Below are 20,455 nucleotides of genomic sequence, written 5' to 3'. Positions count from 1 at the left end.
ACCAGGCTAACCCATCCCCTCAAAACCCTCCCCTCTAGAACCCTCAGTTTCTTTCTGAGTCCATAGTCTCTCATGGTTCGTCTCCCCCTCCAGTTTCCCCCCAGAAAGGTCATTGTTGACTCAGCACTGCCCAAAATGAACAGACAAGCACAGAAAGGAAGTAAAGGGAACGTGTTACTAGATAATAAAAGGTTGAAAGTGGTCTGCAAAAAGTCCCTTTTTAGTCTTTTTGATTATATGTATTCTTCCTCTAAATTTTTTTAATGAAGATTTATTGCTGGCTCAGTGGAAACCTAAATTTCTGTAGAGATTAAATTGAAAGTATACATAGGAAAACACATTTCTGTGAATAATGCGCATCCGTCCTTGTGATATTCATACCAAAATCCATCACAGCATGAAGAACGTTGGCTGACATCCGTGTATTTTACAACAGGCTGCATTTGCAACAAGTCACATTTACATAGCCTCATTCTTAGAAGAATGGTGTTTCTCCTCCACAAATATTATCTGGCAGAAAAGTTCTTATGCTCTTATCTTAAGAGGTGTAGAAGAAAGACACAGGTTAAGTGACAATAAGAAAAAAAGTTCTGGATACACTGGGAAATAAAATATCAATTTCTTGGCTTTTAACCCAGTTTCTGAAGACTAGTGCTTTTGAGGAAAAAAAAATTAAGAAAATATAATTTATGTAGGTATCATAATAGAAAATATCCTGGAACTCAGAACCAGGACTCTAGCTCTGGTTTCAGCACTAACTAGGGGTATGACCTTGGGCTAATTACCCATCTTCCCTTCTCTGAGAGTCCTCATCTTTAAAACACGTGGGGTCACCTCTGGATATCCTGAGTTCAAAATGTTCCTTGCCTTCCATTCCCACTGGAACTGTCAACTTCATGCCTGGATTGCTATTAATATCTTCAATAATAGCTTTTTCTTTGCAGTTCCTCTCATCTCCACTTCATCCCGATTAAATTTCTTTCTATTTCAAATAGTGGTGCCCCATTCCATGCTTCAGTAATATTTTGATTGTATAGTTTCCTTATTGAACAAAAACATTTAATAACTTCGCATTCCCAAGTGTTGAAATACAAAGGATATCAACTTTACATTTCAAAAACTCTTCCCTGACATTGTAATATTTCATTATTCCCATACATGAACACCCAGTGTCAGTTACTTCTCTCTACTCTTTGTCTCGTGAATATACAATGCATTTATTGAAATTCTTGATAAGGCACCTGCAATCTTAACCTCCTATCAACTTTTTTCTTTTTTATTTGCCTGTCCAAATCTTCTCTGGTTTTCAATATCTAGTTGAAAATGCTCATAAGTGTCAACTTACCATCACACAGCTGCTTTGCTGAGCTCCCAGAGCAATTTTCTATGTATTTAATCATACTTTACCTTATGGCATGTTATTATTTTATTGTTATTTGGATTCATTTCCATTTAATAAAAGCTCTGCTTTTCAAAACCTCCTTTGGAAAATAATTTAATCCATAAGATAAGTTTTTTGGTTAACTGGAAATTTACTCCTCTTGGTGTAACCTTTTTATTACTATTACTATTTTAGCCCTTGTGGACAAAAAATTTTAAAATAGAGAATATATATCTATTGGAATAAAATAGACTTTTTTGGAATAAAAAATAATGAATTAGTTTTCTTAGTGGCTTAATATAATCACTATTATATAGTGATTATATAAGTGATTATATAAGCATATAAGTTTTTCTAGTGTTTTATTAATTCTATTAGTGTATCTAGGGTTTCTCCAAAATAATACTATAGTTTGCCTAAAACTACCATTCTTACTGAGCAATATTTGTCTGCTTTACAGCTTTATTTGTTGTTTCCATTACAGATTTTTATTGATAGTTTTCCCTCTTACAGCAGTCACTACTGATTTGCTAAGAACTTGATAATAAGATCGCTGCACTAATTAAGTGCCTACCAAAAATATGGATAACTAGGCTCAGAATGCATATAGTGTACAAAGTCCCTGAGAGTTAGTGCTTACCTTTTGGAACATATTATTTGCTTTCTTGTGAAAGATCTCTATAGATATTTACCTCCCAATTTTTAGCTGAACTCAAGATACATGTGATTTCAGGACAGCCAAATTGCAAATAGCTTCATATTATTGTTCATGATCTCTTTCGACACATGTCTCATCTTTCCAACTTTATCATAATTAGAAACATACTTATTCTACTTTTTTTAACTCTTCAAAGAATATAGTTCAATGGTTTGTACTTTTAAGTGGCACACAACTAAGAATTGAATTCAAGAAATCTCAGATTTATAGAAGATCCTTAATTGATTAACCATTGACTTTTTAACAAACTGCATGTGTAAAATATTTCTTAGAAAGTTCCAGGTGAGGACAGAGGGGAGAATGTGGGAAATATAAACATTTTCTCAGAGACTTTTCCCATGCTTTCACTTGTACTGCTCTCACTGCCCGCCCCTTTTCTCCTAATAAAAACCCAAATTGTTTATAAATTTTTTTTATCTACAATACTCTCCAGTTGTATATCTAAAGAAAGATGTTTCTCCAACTACAAAATTGTTTTGGTTGGTTGTTAGAATTTATTCTAGTGCATTCAAGGCAGTCTATAATTTGTACCCAGTTTTAACTCTCACTACCCATCTCAAACCACTGCATCAGATTTCTCTATATTTCCCGAAAATATCACATTTTCCAGCCTCCATGGCATGCTATCATTATGAAGATATTTTAAATGATATATGGGAGAGAAATAAACATTGAACATGTGAATTTTTCAGCCTCTTCTGCTCCTTACTCATTAAGAAGAATTTTGTCTTTGCCATCTGGTCCCTTGGGTCTCAGTTGTGTGTGGACAGAAATGAGACATATCCAGAACCTTTGGTTTGAATCCCATTGGAAGAGATAGACACTTACTGATGGTGATGAAATAAATAGATACTGAAGGTGATTGGAGAGGGTAGTAAGCTCTATAGATAATGCAAGTGAGGTCTGGGAGGAATTTAAAGTAAAAGTAGACAAAGAGAAAGACACGAAAGGAACAAAATTGAGGAATATTTTTGTTTGTTTTAAGAACAAAACCACATTGGGGTGTCTGGGTGGCTCAGTCAGTTAAGCGTCTGCCTTCCGCTCAGGTCATGATCCCAGGCTCCTGGGATCAAGCCCCGCAAAGGGCTCCCTCCTCAGCGGGAAGCCTGCTTCTCCCTCTCCCACTCCCCCTGCTTGTATTCCCTCTCTCGCTGTGTCTCTCTCTGTCAAATAAATAAATAAAATCTTAAAAAAAAAAGAACACAACCACATTTACTTTCCAATTATATTTGCTAGAAATTTAAAGTTTAAATGAAAACAGTAGTTGATAAAGTGTTATACATATGAATGTATCTTTGCAGAGAAAAGAATACTAATTCCATGAGTACTAAGAATACCTGTGTTCACCACCCAGGTTAAAAAGTGTAACTGTATTTTGCAGAAATTGGGAAGTAAGTCTGTCTTATGTGTTATTATGGCATTATAGAATGTAACTGTAAGGAAAGAATAATTACGGTGATATCTAAGAACAAATATAATTTGAAAAAAGTAATTTGGTAAGTGAAGAATATTATACATGAAAATGGACAGCCTTTTTTAATAAAAACAAAATTTGTAGAGAATTTATATGTCTAATAATATGAAGTTAATTTAATAATATAAGATTAATGTAATATAGCCATTGTAGTCAGTAATAATAATAAAGGTCTATGTTAATTAATTAAAAATTCAGTCTCAATATAAGTAATGTAAAGTATATAAAGTGAGCCTAAGTTTGTAAACATTTATTTATTTTATATTTAGATGCTTTCACAAAAATGTGTTCTGTAGGAAATACAGGTTACTTTGTTTAGTTTTTTTTTTACAAAAATTATCTTTAGCTGATAAAATTATAATTTTTAATAATTGTAATTTTTAAAGTTTGTTAAATTTTTTCTAAAGGTCATGAATTATTAATATAAAAAAAGGGAATACAATTCCTATAAGCATTTGGGGCATCACAGGCATTAGCAAACTCATAAATTACCCAGCAATAAAACCACCTCCTTGGAAGTGGTCATTGCCTCAGTTCTGAAAGTGCTCAGCTTCTAGATCTACCTCACACTGACTAACCTTTGGACGAGATAATTCAAAACTTCCTTTAAATAGCAGAATTTTACTGAGTCTTGGTATTTGAGAACTTAAGACTCACCCAATCTTTCATCCTAGTCTATGCAGAAACAACTGGTAGCAAACTGAGTCCAAGTATCAGCATTTTTACCACCAGACAAGCGTCCAATAATCCACAAGTGCTGGTCCCCCAGTCACGTGATCGTGAGTGCATAGCTTATCATCCCTGAGCCAGGCTGTGTCATCTGCAGGATAATACTTTCTTCAAGTGGGTTGCTGAGGATTAACGTGGAAAAATGCATCTTGTACCTGGTACAAGGGCTTGAAAGTGGTCTGTATAAGTCAATTTTGATTTACAAAAGGCTCATTTAATACAAACCGTGGCAAAAGAAGAGGATGTGAGCTCTACATAAAGAACTCTAGCTGGGATAGTCTTTTAAAAACATAAACCCGATCTCTTCTTAAGGTATTTTCACAACTCTGGGAAAGATGGCTCGATGGTGGTGTTCCAAACAGGTAGAAGGTATTCAAGTGAAAGAAGTAAATCTTGAAATCTTTCTCATCAGACAACCACATGGCTTGCTCTCTCTCTTTTTTTTTTTAAGATTTTATTTATTTATTTGACAGAGACAGAGAGACAGGGAGAAAAGGAACACAAGCAGGGGGAGTGGGAGAGGGAGAAGCAGGTTTCCTGCCGAGCAGGGATGGCTTGCTCCCTTTTCTCTTTAGGTCTCCATTCACATGCTACCTTTCAGAGAGATTGCACTAATAATCCTGGTCCATCTCTGTCTCCCGTTTCTCTCCCTCTTTTCCCCTTTTTCTGCACTCAGCACTCACTGACAGTTGAAATTTTATTTTTGTTATCTTTCTACAGGGTAAGTGCCATCATTATAGGGTCATGGTCATGACTGTATGTCACCAGAACCTGGGCATGTAGTAGGCAAAGAATCACTATTTGTTGAAAAAAAAATTCATGAATGCAGATAAAATAATGAGAGTGGATTCTTAAAAATGAAATTCGAAGCATTTCACAGGCCTAATATGCGTGAAGTGTGATCCATTAGAAAAATCACTTTGCTACTACTAAAAAAATTGTACCATCTCCTTTAGGTTTCTTTGTTCACTGTGTGACTTTGTCACTTGTAACCTCTCTGAATCATAGTTTTCACATCCATAACGGTTATTTTAACACCATCTGCTCTGTCTGCTTAACTCATGGGATCCTGTGATGAACAAATAAAATAATGCATGTGATCATCCTTTGAAAAGATAACCATTATATAAATGTGAGATATTTAGGAAGAGAGTTTGTAAGTTTGAAATATCAAAATATTGAACAACTCGTAGTCACAGATTATGATGTTTGATAACATAAAAGGCACTTGTACTATCAAACATTTTATATGAAAAAGCAGCAGGACCATGCATAAAAAACATTTTTTTAAGTAGGAAACTTTGGACAAGCTCACTGAATAAAACAGAAAACTTGACAAAATGTAAAATTATTGTTCTGGATGATATACAATCCCCCTGTTGACAGGAAAGGACACACTGACTGGGAAGCTGACAGGGTTTAAGTATGAAGTATAGGTTGCAATCAGGTAAAACACAAAAGAGATTTATGCAAAAGAATCTCATTGTACTGACAAGACCAATAAGAATGTAGGAAAACCTGAACAAAGAGATAAGAACCGTGGTTTGGAATTACCCAGCTAAGTCATGGTGACAGTCAAAATGGGAAGGACATTGTCAAAAAGCTGATTTCAGCTGAATGATGATGTATTTTGCAGAGATCAGAGATTTAGCATTAATAGGAGCAAACACAATATTCGAAGTCTTTTTTTTTTTTTTTTTTAAGATTTTATTTATTTATTTGACAGAGAGAGAGATAGCGAGAGCAGGAACACAAGCAGGGGGAGTGGGAGAGGGAGAAGCAGGCTTCCTGCCGAGCAAGGAGCCCAATGTGGGACTCGATCCCAGGACCCTGGGATCATGACCTGAGCCGAAGGCAGACACTTAACGACTGAGCCACCCAGGTGCCCTCGAAGTCATTTTTGAAGAGAATGATATCAGTGTGAAAAGAGAATGCAAGTCATTTAAAATAAATCCAAATACATGGAACAGAAAAATGCCTGGGTAATCGACTACTTCTTAGTAACACTGAACACTTTCAGGCTTAAAATACAGGTTTCCAAGAAGTTAATTTCAAGGAGAGAGATTAATATTTAATATGGCAAATTGAATGTGCAGATTAGCTGGACTCTAGTCCTATAGTCCTCTGGCTTCAGATCCCTCTGTGCTCAGTTTCCTCATCAGAGACATGAAAGAACTTACTCATGTTACATGCGTGATCTTGTAAGCAGTCAAAAGGCTAAGAAGTTAAGGAAGTCAGAGACCACTTTCATATATAACAAGGATTCTCATATTAACAAAGTTGATATGTAATAGGCTAAGTGACTAGTGGAGCAGGTGTATGATCTCAGGAGGTGGGTGTCCACTGGAGAGAGGGCACTGAAGTGAGGGGGATGTTTGTAACAAAATGAACTCAAACGATTTGTAAAGTGTCCCTGGAAATTTCAGGCAATGCGGGGGAAGAATGTGGGGGATAGTCGTTTCCACACCATTGAAAGACTGGGTAGTGTGTGCGGTCCCCTGGTATCAGAAACCTCATGCAAATGGGTAAAGGTGATGGCTGTATTTTTCCATCTCATAAGTAGAGGAAGGGGTGGGGGAACTGGAACTTTCTAGTTTTCCTTGGTTGGTTGAGCTAATCTTTGCTAACTATGCTTCCGGGAAAGAGTGTCAGTAAACCCCAACATGCAGAAAGAAAATACGAACCAACTTTCTCTACCTAGCCTGGTGATGGAAGCAGGCGTGGTATTGGTATGTAATCCAGTCCAAGAAAGAGGCTTCCGATGTCGAGCAAGCCGGCATTTATGGAAACTTCTACCTGAAGTTGAAAAAACAGACACAAAACACTTTCTGAAAGCATGACAAAACAAGGCAAACGTGATTCAGTATGATTGAAATCTTTGCATTGAGAACTTAAAATCTGTGCCGCAGCTGAGGATGGCTCGCAATAAGAGAATAGCACCAAAATCATGAATTAATCAATAGAGTTTTTTTATGTGGAACCATTTCTTGGCCTCAGCTGGGAGAGTTGTTCTCACTGAAGACTTCCAAGGTGAAACTTGGAGCTGCTTTCTAATACTTTTTAACCTCCTCCTCCTCAAATATTCTCCCTACTATTTACAGTTTTACCAAGGGATGGGAAGAGAGGGGGTGGGGAGAGTCAGAGACAAAGAAAAGAGGGACACTAGATAGATAGAGAAACAGAGAGAGAGATAGGGACAGAGAGAGACATAGACAGGTATCTTCCATGAGAAACTCAGCTGAGAAAAGATGTTTGTCATAGAAACAATGGCACAGTGTGCATGTATTGGGAAGAAATATCACAGTGTGACACTAAGGATTACAGGGAATGCCAGGCTGATGGAAATAATGAGAGACTAGTGCAAACTCTTTCATAATCTTTTAATTATTAATCTTTTAATTATAATCTGGAATTATTTTTATCTAGAAATCATTAATTTGGGATAAGGACGTACATCACCAAATGACCATTTATTTGTCTCTCCCAGAAACAAATATATTTTATAGGTTTTAGAGGTATCTGTGAGCTATGTCTATGTATCTCTGTATTTGTAGCTATACCTGTAATTATCTATCTATATTTTAAAACAAAATGTGGGAAAGAGAAAGATGAAGTTACATTTATGCAAACAAGATCTCCAGCCAAATGGAACCAATTATATAAATGGTTCAAACACTTTTGTTTCCTGGATATTTGTTAATATAGAAATGTAGTGTCTAGGGGCGCCTGGGTGGCTCAGTCGTTAAGCATCTGCCTTCGGCTCAGGTCATGATCCCGGGGTTCTGGGATCAAACCCCGCATGGGCTCCTTGCTCGGCGGGAAGCCTGCTTCTCCCTCCGCCACCCCCCCGCTTGTGTTCCCTCTCTCGCTGTATCTCTCTCTGTCAAATAAATAAATAAAATCTTTAAAAAAAAAAAAAAAGAAATGTAGTGTCTACACAAATTATAATTGACCTAAGAAGGCTAGCATGTGGGTCGTATAGTGTCATAGAATTTGGTTCAAGATTCAAATGTGTGGTTGAATGTCTGAAATACCTTATAAAACAATCTCTGCTCCTTAAGGGTCTGCTAATACAACTATAAAAATAACTATAAGGATACTACCCAACTCATTAGGCTGTTAAGATGATTTAAAGAGGAAATGAATTTTAAACACTGCTAAGGGTTAGCTTGATTGAGACTGAACTCCTGCAGCCTGGTCTCCCAGAACGCAAGGCCTTCTGCTGCCCTCTGTGGAAAGCCTCTCCAACCCAGGGCTTACAGCAATCACCCTAGCCAGCTGCATGATTGGACTCTCCATGAATTTCTGCCAATGAACACTGCTGGTCTAATGTGATTCAGCTGACCTGGTGTGTGTGCTGTCTGCCTTTGTTTGGGTTGTGTCTTAATCTATTCTGTCTGCTGTAACAAAATACCTTAGGCTGGGTGGCTTATAAACACATAAATTTACTACTCACACTTCTGGAGGCTGCGAGATCAAGATCCAAGGTGCTGGCAGATTTGGCCTCTGGTGAGGGCTGTTTCCTGGTTATCTGTTACCCAAATGTCTTTTTGTATTACAATACACATGTAATTATACTCATTCAGACTTCATATAATATATATGTACATATATCATATACACACACACAATTTTCTTAGCTTGTATATAATTTTATAAGTTGATTGATTCATAGAATATACGTAGTTAACATATAGTCATATATATTTATGTACAGTATGATTCCGGTTATCTTTTGTGTTTTCTTCATTAAGTCCCAAATTAAAGAATCTTTCAGATATGCTAGAGTGTATGAAGTGGGCGGCAACTGACAGCTGTTGCAGATTTTCATGTTTTTTGCTTAGTTCTCTATTTTACTGGGTCTGGTGCACTATTACACAATCCCGAAGAATCGCTTTTTTACCAAATTGAACAGCTGGATCAAAAGTGCCAGTCAATAGCCGCAAGAGTCAAACCAATTATGTGTTTTGTTTTGTTTTTCATTCAGAGAGGTGTCAGTCTGATGAAATAGTCTTTATGGCTGCATCATAAATTCTTAGAACCAGTCAGCTAGAGATTTCTTATTCAGCCTTTATTAGTCTATATAACATAATGTATAGTGTAATGTGTAGATTAATCATAATCAAGCAAAATACTTTATTATCCACTTCCGTTTTTTTTTTTTTTTCTTTTAGGTTTCAGGATAAACAATTTAAAATTATTTATCTGCAGGATGCAGTTACTCTGAACAAAAGTGCATTCATAATAGAACTTTTCCCCTTCTATGTCCCATTAGATTAGCAAAACAAATGAAAAGAGCTAATTAACTTCAAAGACACTGATAACATTATCTGTATTTTAAAGGATAGTGTACTTTGACAAATGAAATAATTCCAAGTTTATTTTACTCTATTTAGATTCTGTCCAGTCAATAAACAGGATAATTTTGCAGAACTTATGCTACAGATAAAACCCAAATTCCTTGAGTACAATTTAAGATACACAGTAGACTAATATTCAGCATTCTGCATTAAGCCTCTGGGCAGCAAATCGCCTCCATGAAGCAACGGGACATTCATCCAGAATGCAGTAAAATGAGGGTGCTATGCTTGATGAAAACACAACGAAATAGGAGTGGAAGGAAACTTTCAATAAAATAGGAATCAAGAAATCACAAGTCGGGTCAGCATAGCCTTATAGTCATAAGTCATAGTCAATCTTATGACTACCAAAGCTTGTGAAAACCTGTTTTGGGATGGCTTGGGGGACCTTTTATAGGGATCATCGCTGGTGGACCAGTTCATTACTTAGAACCCTTCTTGCTCTGGGTCACTCAGACATATGCTGTCTTCATGGTTCCTATAAATAATGTTGAACAGAGTTGCTATTAGTCCTTTTAGCACCTATCAAGAGTTAGAATAACTGAAAGCAAGTTGAGGTTAGACATTAAAAAAACTATTGTTGGATTAACAGAGCCTGATGTGAAGGAAGAGTCAACAGTAGACTGAGGTTAGTGATTTAGCACATGGGAACAAACCAGATATGAGCAAGAAGCCGGAACTAAAGATTGAAGCAAATATTTGCAAGTTTTAATAAATAAATAAGTATAAAAACAAAAAGAGTAATAAACATATCCTTAAATTCAGTCAAAGATTTAGGAATACAGTCTTGCTGATATGTGAACTCCATTGGGGGTCTATTTTCTCATCACTAGAGATATTCATCCTCCATATCTTAAAGGTACAATATTGTAAATCCAATGTTTGACACTGATCATAAAATTGAATAAGTAAGCTAAATACCTCCAGAATAAGTATCCCAAGAGGTATATTTAACAAATTTCTTAGAATATTTTCAGTGACTAAGGTAAGTCTTAAGCAGTAATTCTAATTCTCTACGTGAGAAATTTTTACACCACTTATGGAATAACTCACCCAGGAAATGCAAGAAATAGTTCAGAGACATTATGACTTTACCACCTTGTCATATTATAGCACTTTGGACTAGAAATATTTATTCCATAAAAAGAAAATTAACATTTTTGAAAACCTCAACCTGATTGTTGGCTTTTCTACAAGTACTTTATTGACCTACAGTTGGAGTTAATTAAAATGTCTAACTAGGGTGCTTCCTAAAACAGAATCAGCATGATCTATTCCAAAAAATTTTGGCAATTTCTTAATTGCTTTGGGACTCAAAGACTAATTCCTAACGCAAGGATTTTGTACTAGTATTAAATTTGGCTATGGGTCATGAGAAGGGGACTCTACATAAGTGTGCTGAGATTTATTTCCATAATTATGTCAGTTGAAGTTGACCTGAGATAGTTCATAAAACTGAGTCCCGGGATGGTGTGTAGTAGTTTTAGTTCCCAGAAGGAAACTCTTTCGATCATTCTAGGAATTAGGAAAACTGGGAATGTGGCCAAATCTGATTAGTTAGTCCAATTCTGATGTCAGTGCAGTGTATCCATTCAATAAGCCAATGAAAGGTAGTGCGGTGTGCTGGAAGGAACACAGGGGACTGCTGATCATAACTATCTCTCCTCTCTCCCTCTCAGTAACTGTTTGACCTCTGGCAAGTTACTCACCTGCAGCCTCAGCTCCCACCTGTGTGCAATGGACACAGCACTCTTTGTCTAGAAAGTGTGTACAATATGGCAGACACAGGGCATGTAATAGGCCCTCCATAAGCTGGAGGTAAAATGCAACCAAGCCTACTGAAGCAGCAGGTCTCCTCTTTGGCTGTGCGTTAGAGTCACTTGGGGGAGCATTGTAAGCACATCTGTGCCCAGGCTCTATCTCAGACCAAGGATAACACAATGCTGTTGTATGGCTCCTGGCATCAGTAAGCTTTCACAGGAGTATCAGGTATTTCTAACGTGCAGCCATGATCTACCTCAGGAAAGAATTTCATCTAGAACTTAAAGGGATCACAGGGATCATTCCCCTAATAGTTGTCAGATGCCAGTCTGTAGACTTCTGCATCGGAATCACTTGGGAAGCTCACTAAACATATACGTTCTCTCACCTCATTTCAGTTACTAAATTAGGGTCCCCATGGGTTTGCCTCAGAGCCCGTACTGTTAACAAGATCCTCAAGTAATTCTGCTCAGTCATAGTTAAAAACTACCCATACAAAATGACTTTTCCTGCCATTCACATCATACAAATAAGAAGATGGAGACCCAGAGAGCAGAAATGACTTGTTCAAAGTCACCCAACAGTTAATGGCGCAGTCATAAAAATCTAATTCTCCAGACCCTCCATCTAGTTCTACTGCTAATATGCTGCTTTTCCTGCCATGTTTATCTGGATTCAAAAATAAGATTGTGAAACCAACTCTTGATTTCCTTAATATGATGCCTGCAAGTAAGCACAGTTGTAGAGAACAAAAGAGAGTCCTCAGTAGTACATAAAGTTTCGAGTTTTGAATAAAAATAATTTTGTTTTAGAATCACATATGGCAAATTAACAAATTCTTCTGAATCACAACCTTCGACTTAATCGGGTCTCAGAGGAAAAAATATAAAAAGACAGAATCACATTACTTTTTCTTCCTCTACTTTGCTGAACAATAGTTCTCTGTAATATCTGGATTTGCCAGGTGCAAAGCTAAGATTACAATAAAGGCAGTTGCAGGTCTCCTTCTTTCAGCGATCAAAATGAAGTCTTTTGTTTCTTTGAGATCAACACATTATACCCTCCAGCCAGCTCTGCTAGGGAGATTGACAGCTCGCATCACCCAGACGCACTGTTCAAGAGATAGCCTAATAGCAGTGCAGAAAGCAAAAGCGAAGGGCGAACAGCGTGTGATTGTTAACTCTATTGCAATTTGCATGCACCTCACATAGCAAGGTGTTCTGAAGACAGACACTGTAAATGCACAGAGATCAGGCTATGTAAGATCAGAAGTAATTACTGGCTGAAGTAGGAAAGACTAGTAAATTTTATGTTTACATGTTATTTTACTTTATATCATCTGCTGATGATTGATATTTTGGGATGGGAAGGGCTGGCCAATCCTACCTCACCACCCCTACATCGCCCTCCGAGCAAATTAGAAGCTCATTTGGGGAAGATTTTTCAAACTACATGGTTCTTTTCACCTCAGAGATTTGCATCCCTCTGTTCTTTCCCTCTCTCTCTTAAATGACATTGCATAAAAAGAGATGTTTTGGTTGGTAAGCGTACGTGTGTAAATGGAATCGGACAGACAATGATGGTGTGTCGAACTGAAATTTTGAAAGACGCTTCCCCAGGGTCTGTGGGATTTGAGAGCGGTGTCAAGTCCTAGTTGGACAAGAAGAGTTTGAATAGTGCCTCTCTGGTGAACTGTCAAGTGACAAGTTTCTTTTATGTCCCTACAAGAAGATAAGCTATGCTAGAGCCAACACGAAAAAGGCAGCCTGGCCAAGTGCAGCCCTTTTCCAATGATACAATATCATATTGCCTTCTGCCTTCAGTTGAATGAGACACTCAGAGTCAGAGAGGTTTGCAATATTTATGATACCTAGGTAGTCATTAGAGGATGTATTTGTATCATTTGCCTTGGACATCATCCTCATTGTCATCATTATCATTGTCATCACCACCGCAACAGTAATAATAATAATAATAATAATAATAATAATAATAATAATAGAGGAAAACTGAAAAGAACATCTCAGAGCCTATAGAACTCATAAGCACTGAGATTCAGAACTTTAATATATAACAAAACACAAAACAGGTGAAGGTCTGGTCAGTTTCTTGGTTTCCAAGAAAAGAGAGTCAAAAGAGCCATAAAGCACTTCTATTGTATTAGCCCATTGTATTAAAATTCTATGTGGAAAATCAAAGTTTATCAGACAAAAAAATGAATTCAATGTTAGTAAAGCAGCACACGGAGGACGGTGATGAAATTTTCTTTAAATCTGTTCTTTTTCTGACCATTTTGAGGCTGTATAAATGGTTGAAATCTGTTTATAGAAATAGGAAAACAGATACCTTAGCTGATACCTTAGCTGAGACTTAAAAGGAATTCCATATTCATTTGTTACTGTAGTCTGGCTAGAATTTACCATTGCAAAAGGTAAAAATCTAGATTTTTTTGCAGTCTGTTTCTAGATGTAAAAGAAATCAGTTTAGAAAAGTAACAGGGTAGTGAATATAGTACCTAAAAGGTACAAGGCCAATAAAGCATATTTTAATGTAGGGCAAGTGTATTTTAATATGTGTTTAACAATTCTGTCTCATTCTTTTTTATTCTGTATTGATTATTATTGCATTTTATTTATCAAATGAAAGCCATCTTATATATTCCCAAAGGTTCCTGTTAGGTGGTTCCTATCCAATCCAATATCAAATGAACTCTTGTAATGTCCTGTCTTCTCTGTTATTACTGATAAACAGCACATGCCTAGCCCAAGATATTTAAATCTGAATGCACTGGATGCTAATATTTTTCTGAATTCTGTCTTTCCAGAAACTAGACCAGAGGGTACTTCTGTGTTCACAAACTAAACATATGTCCATGTTAAGGGGACCTGGGTTGTTGAAGACAACGTAAGATTTAAATGAAAACCACCTTGCTTGGGATCCCGTTTCTGCCATTTTTTGACTGTTGGACTTCTCACGCTCACTTTTTTGGCTTGAACTTTAGTATAGTTTTCAATCTAAATGGGAATTCTACTATGAACACACAAACTCCTGCTTAGTGAGCCACAATCATCTACCAGACACTGTGATAAAACCTGGGGGTGCATTCACGAGCAGAAGTGTTAGGACCTCTGCCGGCACAGAATCAGGATAGAAGAAGGTTCAGACAACCAAATAAACAAAATGAAGAAAATTGAGAAAGTCATGTGGGAACTTAGAGCAGGGGCAAGTGACCTAGTTTATTGAGGTAAAGGAGTATTTCGACAAAAAATACATATTAAAGCTGAGACTTCAAAGGGCGAAAAAAGATAATCAGGAGATTGGAAGTCTGACTAGGAGATAATATCCCAATCCAAGGAATACCAAGTACGGGAGGTTGAGGGAAAAAAGGGGTAGTGAAAATATTTAGTTTAGTTGCTATCCAGAATTTTTTTTAGAAGATGCAAATATATTGAGATGAAGAGAAATATCTTTCTTTTATAGTTTCCTATAAGGATTAGATACAATGTATAAAAAATATCTATCATATGATAAGAACTCATTATAAATTAATTAATATGATTGTCATGCAATTTATTGCCATGAAATTAAGATTTAAACCACAATTTCTAATATAATCTTGGAAAATCTATATAGCTAATAACCATTTAAACCCACTTCAATTTAGTACCATGACAATAAACCAACCTAAATCTACTTAATATCCTTTATCTATAATTAAGTAAAATAACAATGTAAGCTCATTTCTAACTTGAGCTCACATTCCTCTAAAAAAAAAAGAACGGTGAAGGATTTAAAAGCCGATATAAAACTGAATAATCCAAATCGCTCATTTTACTAATATGTGAATAAAGTCATTTAATTGTTTTCATGAATTTCTTAGAACAAACGTCATTATAATTTTCCTTTCCACAAAAGAGTGATTAGAGCTGCCAATCAAAGCAAAGAAGCAAAGGAACAAATAGGCAGTTGCCCCCGGAGCTAAATTCTGAAACAGAGCGCATCTGAAATTTTTAAGTGCCTATTTTTAAAAGGCCAATATACAGGAACAAACCCACAAGCGTCTCCTGCACTTTCTAAAGCATCTCCATTTTCGTGGCACAGCACAGAGGGCACATCTGGAGATGGATTTGCTTATTTTCCAGAAGTGCTTGCACTATCATTGGAAACAAATTTAACAATTCCCTTTTGCATTGTAACATCTCCTCTGTTTTTCTCTTTCCCAGCCCAACTATTAAAAAACACGCCTCACCGTTCTTCTAACATTGTGGAGGTGTTTATAAAGCCATTAACAATCCTTTCAAATCTCTCCCTCTAAAGTGATTTAGTTTTTTACACTTCCTTTGGAAAAAAATGTTTTACATTCAACTTTATTGCCAACAAAGCATCAACACTAGCTTAGACTTTTATAATAATTAGAAGCAAGATGACTTGAAATGTTGAATTGAAGAATTTTAGAAAAACTGATTAAGCCAGAATCTATTTTTAATTCCAACCCCAAAAGAATAAGATTGAATCTAAGATGCATTTAAGATAAAATTGCTGACAACAGATGATTTGGCACTTAAAAAATTGTAGTTGGCTTAGCTTTACATTGAAAGTAGTATAAGAAAAAGAGAGTGGCATAAATGAAGTGATTATTTTCTTTACATCATAAAATATTAAAGGACTAATCGTTGAAAAGATCAAAGATAAGCAAAATAATATTTTATAAAAACTGTAATATAAACGTAAGTGAAGCATGACTTCAAGAAATTAACCTACTTTCCAAAACATCAGCACTAATAATTGTCAACATGTCCCAGGGAAGAAAGAAATGGGGCAAAGCTATTTCTATGAAAGCAATACTGATGATTAAAATCTTAACTAATCAGTTCCTCCCTGTATGAATATTGCCAACAGTACATAGAACAATCCTTTGGTATATGAAACTGTTTTTACTCCCCAAAAGTAAATCTATGCATATATACATATATAGAAAGTATATATACCTATACAAAAAGTAAGCCTAAGCATATACATATGCATACGTGTGTGTGTGTGTGTGTGTGTGTGTGTGTGTGTGTGTGTATGAAATGCAAAATCAGATGATGAAGAAATAATGTGAGTCAGCAGAAATGGTTTTGGGCTGTGATTACATAAATTTGTTCTTTTCATTCTTTTTGCATGAGACCTTGTCTGAACACTTTGTTTGGAAATAATTTCAAAGTTACCGAAAAATTGCAAAAATGGGAATAGTCTGAATGCTTGGAATTTGCATGACCCACAGGGAGTCAATAGATAGGAACTTCAAAGTAAAGACAGGAAGGGGAACAGAGTAGGTGGGGGAGGAGTGGCGAGAGAGAGAGAGAGAGAGAGAGAGAAGAAGCAAGAGAGTGAGAATCCAAAGAGACAGGTCATGAGAGACATTTCTAAAATTGCGATGTCCGTATTCTTTCTTGGATTGAAAAACTACTACGTTAATGAAAATGTTAACTTTTTTCCTTTTACACTATACTTCAGTTTTTGGATTTGGTTGCCCCATCAGTAAAGGTTTTCTGTTTTGTTTTTTTTTTTTATTTTATTTTATTATGTTACGTTAGTCACCATAAAATACATCATTAGTTTTTGATGTGGTGGTCCATGATTCATTGTTTTCGTATAACACCCAGTGCTGCATGCAGTACGTGCCCTCCTTAATACCCATCACCGGGCTAACCCATCCCCTTACCCTCCTCCCCTCTAAAACCCTCAGTTTATTTCTCAGAGTCCATAGTCTCTCATGGTTCATCTCTCCCTCCGATTCCCCCCCTTCATTTTTCCCTTCCTTCTCCTAGTGTCCTCCATGCTATTCGTTATGTTCCACAAATAAGTGAAACTATATGATAATTGACTTTCTCTGCTTGACTTATTTCACTTAGCATAATCTCCTCCAGTCCCATACATCAACATGGATCAGTAAAGGTTTTTATCTGGATTTGAATACACTTGGAATGAAGACGGTGTATCCCCTCACTGGTTCTCTTACAAAGCCTCTGAGCGGCAGAAGCATTGAGCTGATTATTTTATTCCAGGCCCTGAGACAGAAAGCTCCCTGAGGCTTGCTACTCAAACTTCCCAAATGGCATTCACAATCTCCTGGGATTTTGCTGGAATGAATTTATCTGACTCCTTTGTAGACAAAGGTGAATCGGAACCTGCATTGTAACAAGATTCTCAAGTGGTTCACCTTCAAGTTGTAGAAACTCTGCTCTGGGAAAACCAGGTATTGCTTTGGAAAAACCTGGCACCACTCTCAGGGAATGTAAGTTATCACTACATTCTCTACCGTCTGTTTGGTTCCGCGTAGGAAGGCCGACCAGCATTCCAGGTCTGACTGTAATCCGATTCTCAGCTCCCCTGTGTGAGGCCCTGCACAGTTGACCACAGGAAGATTAGGGGCTTTGCTTAACCTTAAGAATGGTTATTTTTTGCCACATGATTTAAGTTAGTGATCAGTTTTCGTTTATAGTCTTTTAGCGGGAGTATAATTACAATCCTTTATATCACAAACAAAAAGAGATTATGGGGGTTTCTTTCTTCCCAGTAAGTGGAATCTTTCAGGTTTTTCACTTGTATGCTTTGTTTCATTTATCTATCTGTGTATCTGTCTACTGGTTTATTGGTATCAACAACTAGGAGTGTCAAGAATAATCTGGTAAAAACTGATAGACTGATTAGATACACAGACATGAACACACATGTGCACACGCACGTATTCCTAATCTAAGTTTCATGCACTGGCTATTAAATCACACTTTTGAATCAATTACTTCTTAAACCTTCCTTTGGGTGTTCAGCCTCGTCACTGTTACTCTGGTAATATGGATCTACAAAGTTGACATGCACAATTAACAAAACAAAAGTAGATAATATTCCCTTAAAGGGAATTAATTCTCAATTCTTCCCCTACTTTCTCCATTGAATATGGCATATTAACCATGTTGTGCTTGTGTGTTCAGTAATTCCAACTGGACATCAGATTTCTGAGGGCAGAGAGTGTGCCCTGTACTTTTGTGTTTATCTGTGCTTTTATAACAAGAGTCTTCTTTACAGTGTATAGAAATGGGAAATTCACACTACATGCATTCTGATTTCTCTGTATGTATACTTCACAACTCCTGATATTTTTGTAGATATTGTACTGAACTAAAACAGGTGTCCAAGACAGCTTTGAAGACAAACAAAACCAGTTAAAAACAATTGGGAGGAAGGAGGATTATGAAAAGGCCATCTGTTAAGTTCACAAGCCCCTTTGCCTTTGTCATTTGGGATGATGGTGTTTGTGGTGTAGAACAGATCCAAGCTTAAGAGGAAGCAAGATCCAAATGTAACTATTTCCTTCCCTTTCTCAAGTGCCCTCAATTCAAGATCCTACAAAACTCAGGGAACAGAACAATAGACATGATTTATCATATTCCAGTGTCTTTAATACCTGTTGCCTTGAAGTGAATAATTGTGGCATGAGGAGATACGGTGTGTGTGTGTGTGTGTGTGTGTGTGTGTCTTAGTGCCTCCAGTTATTTCTATTTAACATAACTTATCTTAAGACAAAAACATGGACAAAAAGAATGGACTTAAATGTTCAGAATTAATTGCGGATTTATGAAATAATTCTTAAATCTCTAAAGAGCCATTCAATATACTCATTTGTACTAAAAGACAGGTAATTTTTCACTTGACATATTTGTTGGGATGTTGCATACTTGTGCTCGGGGGTACATTTATCATGGAAGACAGTGTGAATGGTAATCCCTGGATTAGTGTAACATGACACCCTAAGGTTTTCAGTGGAAGCAATAAATAGCACTTCTTTTCTCTGAGTTATGAACCAATTGCTAAATAAGAAACAAACTAATTAAATCCTCAGTAAGTAGAGAATAAAAGGGATCACTCTTGTAACTTCTAAAGGATGAGACAGAGTATGTAACTTAGGGCAGAGTTGATATTCAACATAGTTAACAACCACGTGGCCAAGGCTTAGACCGTTTAGAATGGTGACATCTAAAATGACAACTGCAAGGCCACCTGCTGAACATCAGCCCTGAGTGGGTTGTTCAGAATGACCTTGCTCTCTCCTCCCCCACAGAAAAGTCAAGTAAAGACAAACCATCTGGAGAAAGTTTACAAAGCAGCTACTTCTCACCTAGCTCCATCTTGGCTTTTGTAGAACAAGATGGAGAAACAGATCAAATAATCCCCCTGGGTGCTGAAGACTATGGGGAAATTAACTCCACTCACTCAAGACGGAGGATCACTGACTTCAATCAAGCAACCAGGTAACATATGATACACCCATGGGAGGAATAAAGGCTGTGATGTGAGTTTACAAAGGCTTAAGAAAGAGCCCTCCTCAAAAAAGAAGTATCAGGATAGGGGTGAAAGTGTTCCTTCCTACAAATATCACATGTTTAATGTTATGAAGTATCGATAGCATGGAAAAAATAAATAGAAACTAAAGGAAAACTAAGACAAAGGTGTATTTAGTTAATGAACAAAGAAATTCTTAAAAAATAGGCTGTGAATTCATTACCCCCCAAAATGTGGCAATTTTACTAATTACTAAAATATCTGAAAATTGTTGTATAGATACAGACATAAAGATGGGTATAGGTTGATAGGTAGAGATGTATGTATACAATTTTATAACTAACATGTAGAATATACAACGTTCTTTTTTAAAAAAGATTTATCCATTTATGAGAGAGAGAGAGAGCACATGAGCAGTGGGAAGGGCAGAGGGAGAGGGAGAGAAGCAGACAGGAAGGGGAGGGGGAGAAGCAGTGCGGATGCTGAGGGCAGAGTCCAATGTGGGGCTCAATCTCACGAACCCATGACCATGACCTAACCTAAGACTCAAATGCTTAGCTGACTAAGCCACCCAGGACCCCTTTCGATGCTCTTATGTAAATAAGCTCTGGCTTATTTTATATCAACTTTGAAAGACTTTTTGTATTGCCCACATTTTCAACAATAAAGATACTTATATTTTTAAGAAGTTAGTGATTTAGTCAAGG

General features: G+C 36.7%; 1 long non-coding RNA gene across 2 annotated transcripts in view; it reads left to right on the top strand.

The window, feature by feature from the left end:
- The window catches only part of LOC118522437 (uncharacterized), a 129,196-nt gene that overhangs the window by 44,573 nt on the left and 64,168 nt on the right, over positions 1-20,455 (top strand). For both annotated transcript variants that reach the window (XR_004910626.2, XR_013443125.1), the window contains one exon: positions 19,609-19,717. This is a non-coding gene — a long non-coding RNA (uncharacterized LOC118522437). The remainder of the gene's footprint in view (positions 1-19,608; positions 19,718-20,455) is intronic.

This window comes from Halichoerus grypus, chromosome 13 (genome assembly GCF_964656455.1).
Source record: "Halichoerus grypus chromosome 13, mHalGry1.hap1.1, whole genome shotgun sequence".
In the NCBI taxonomy this organism is placed as follows: Eukaryota; Metazoa; Chordata; class Mammalia; order Carnivora; family Phocidae; genus Halichoerus; species Halichoerus grypus.
This window is presented reverse-complemented; position numbering and strand designations above follow the sequence as displayed.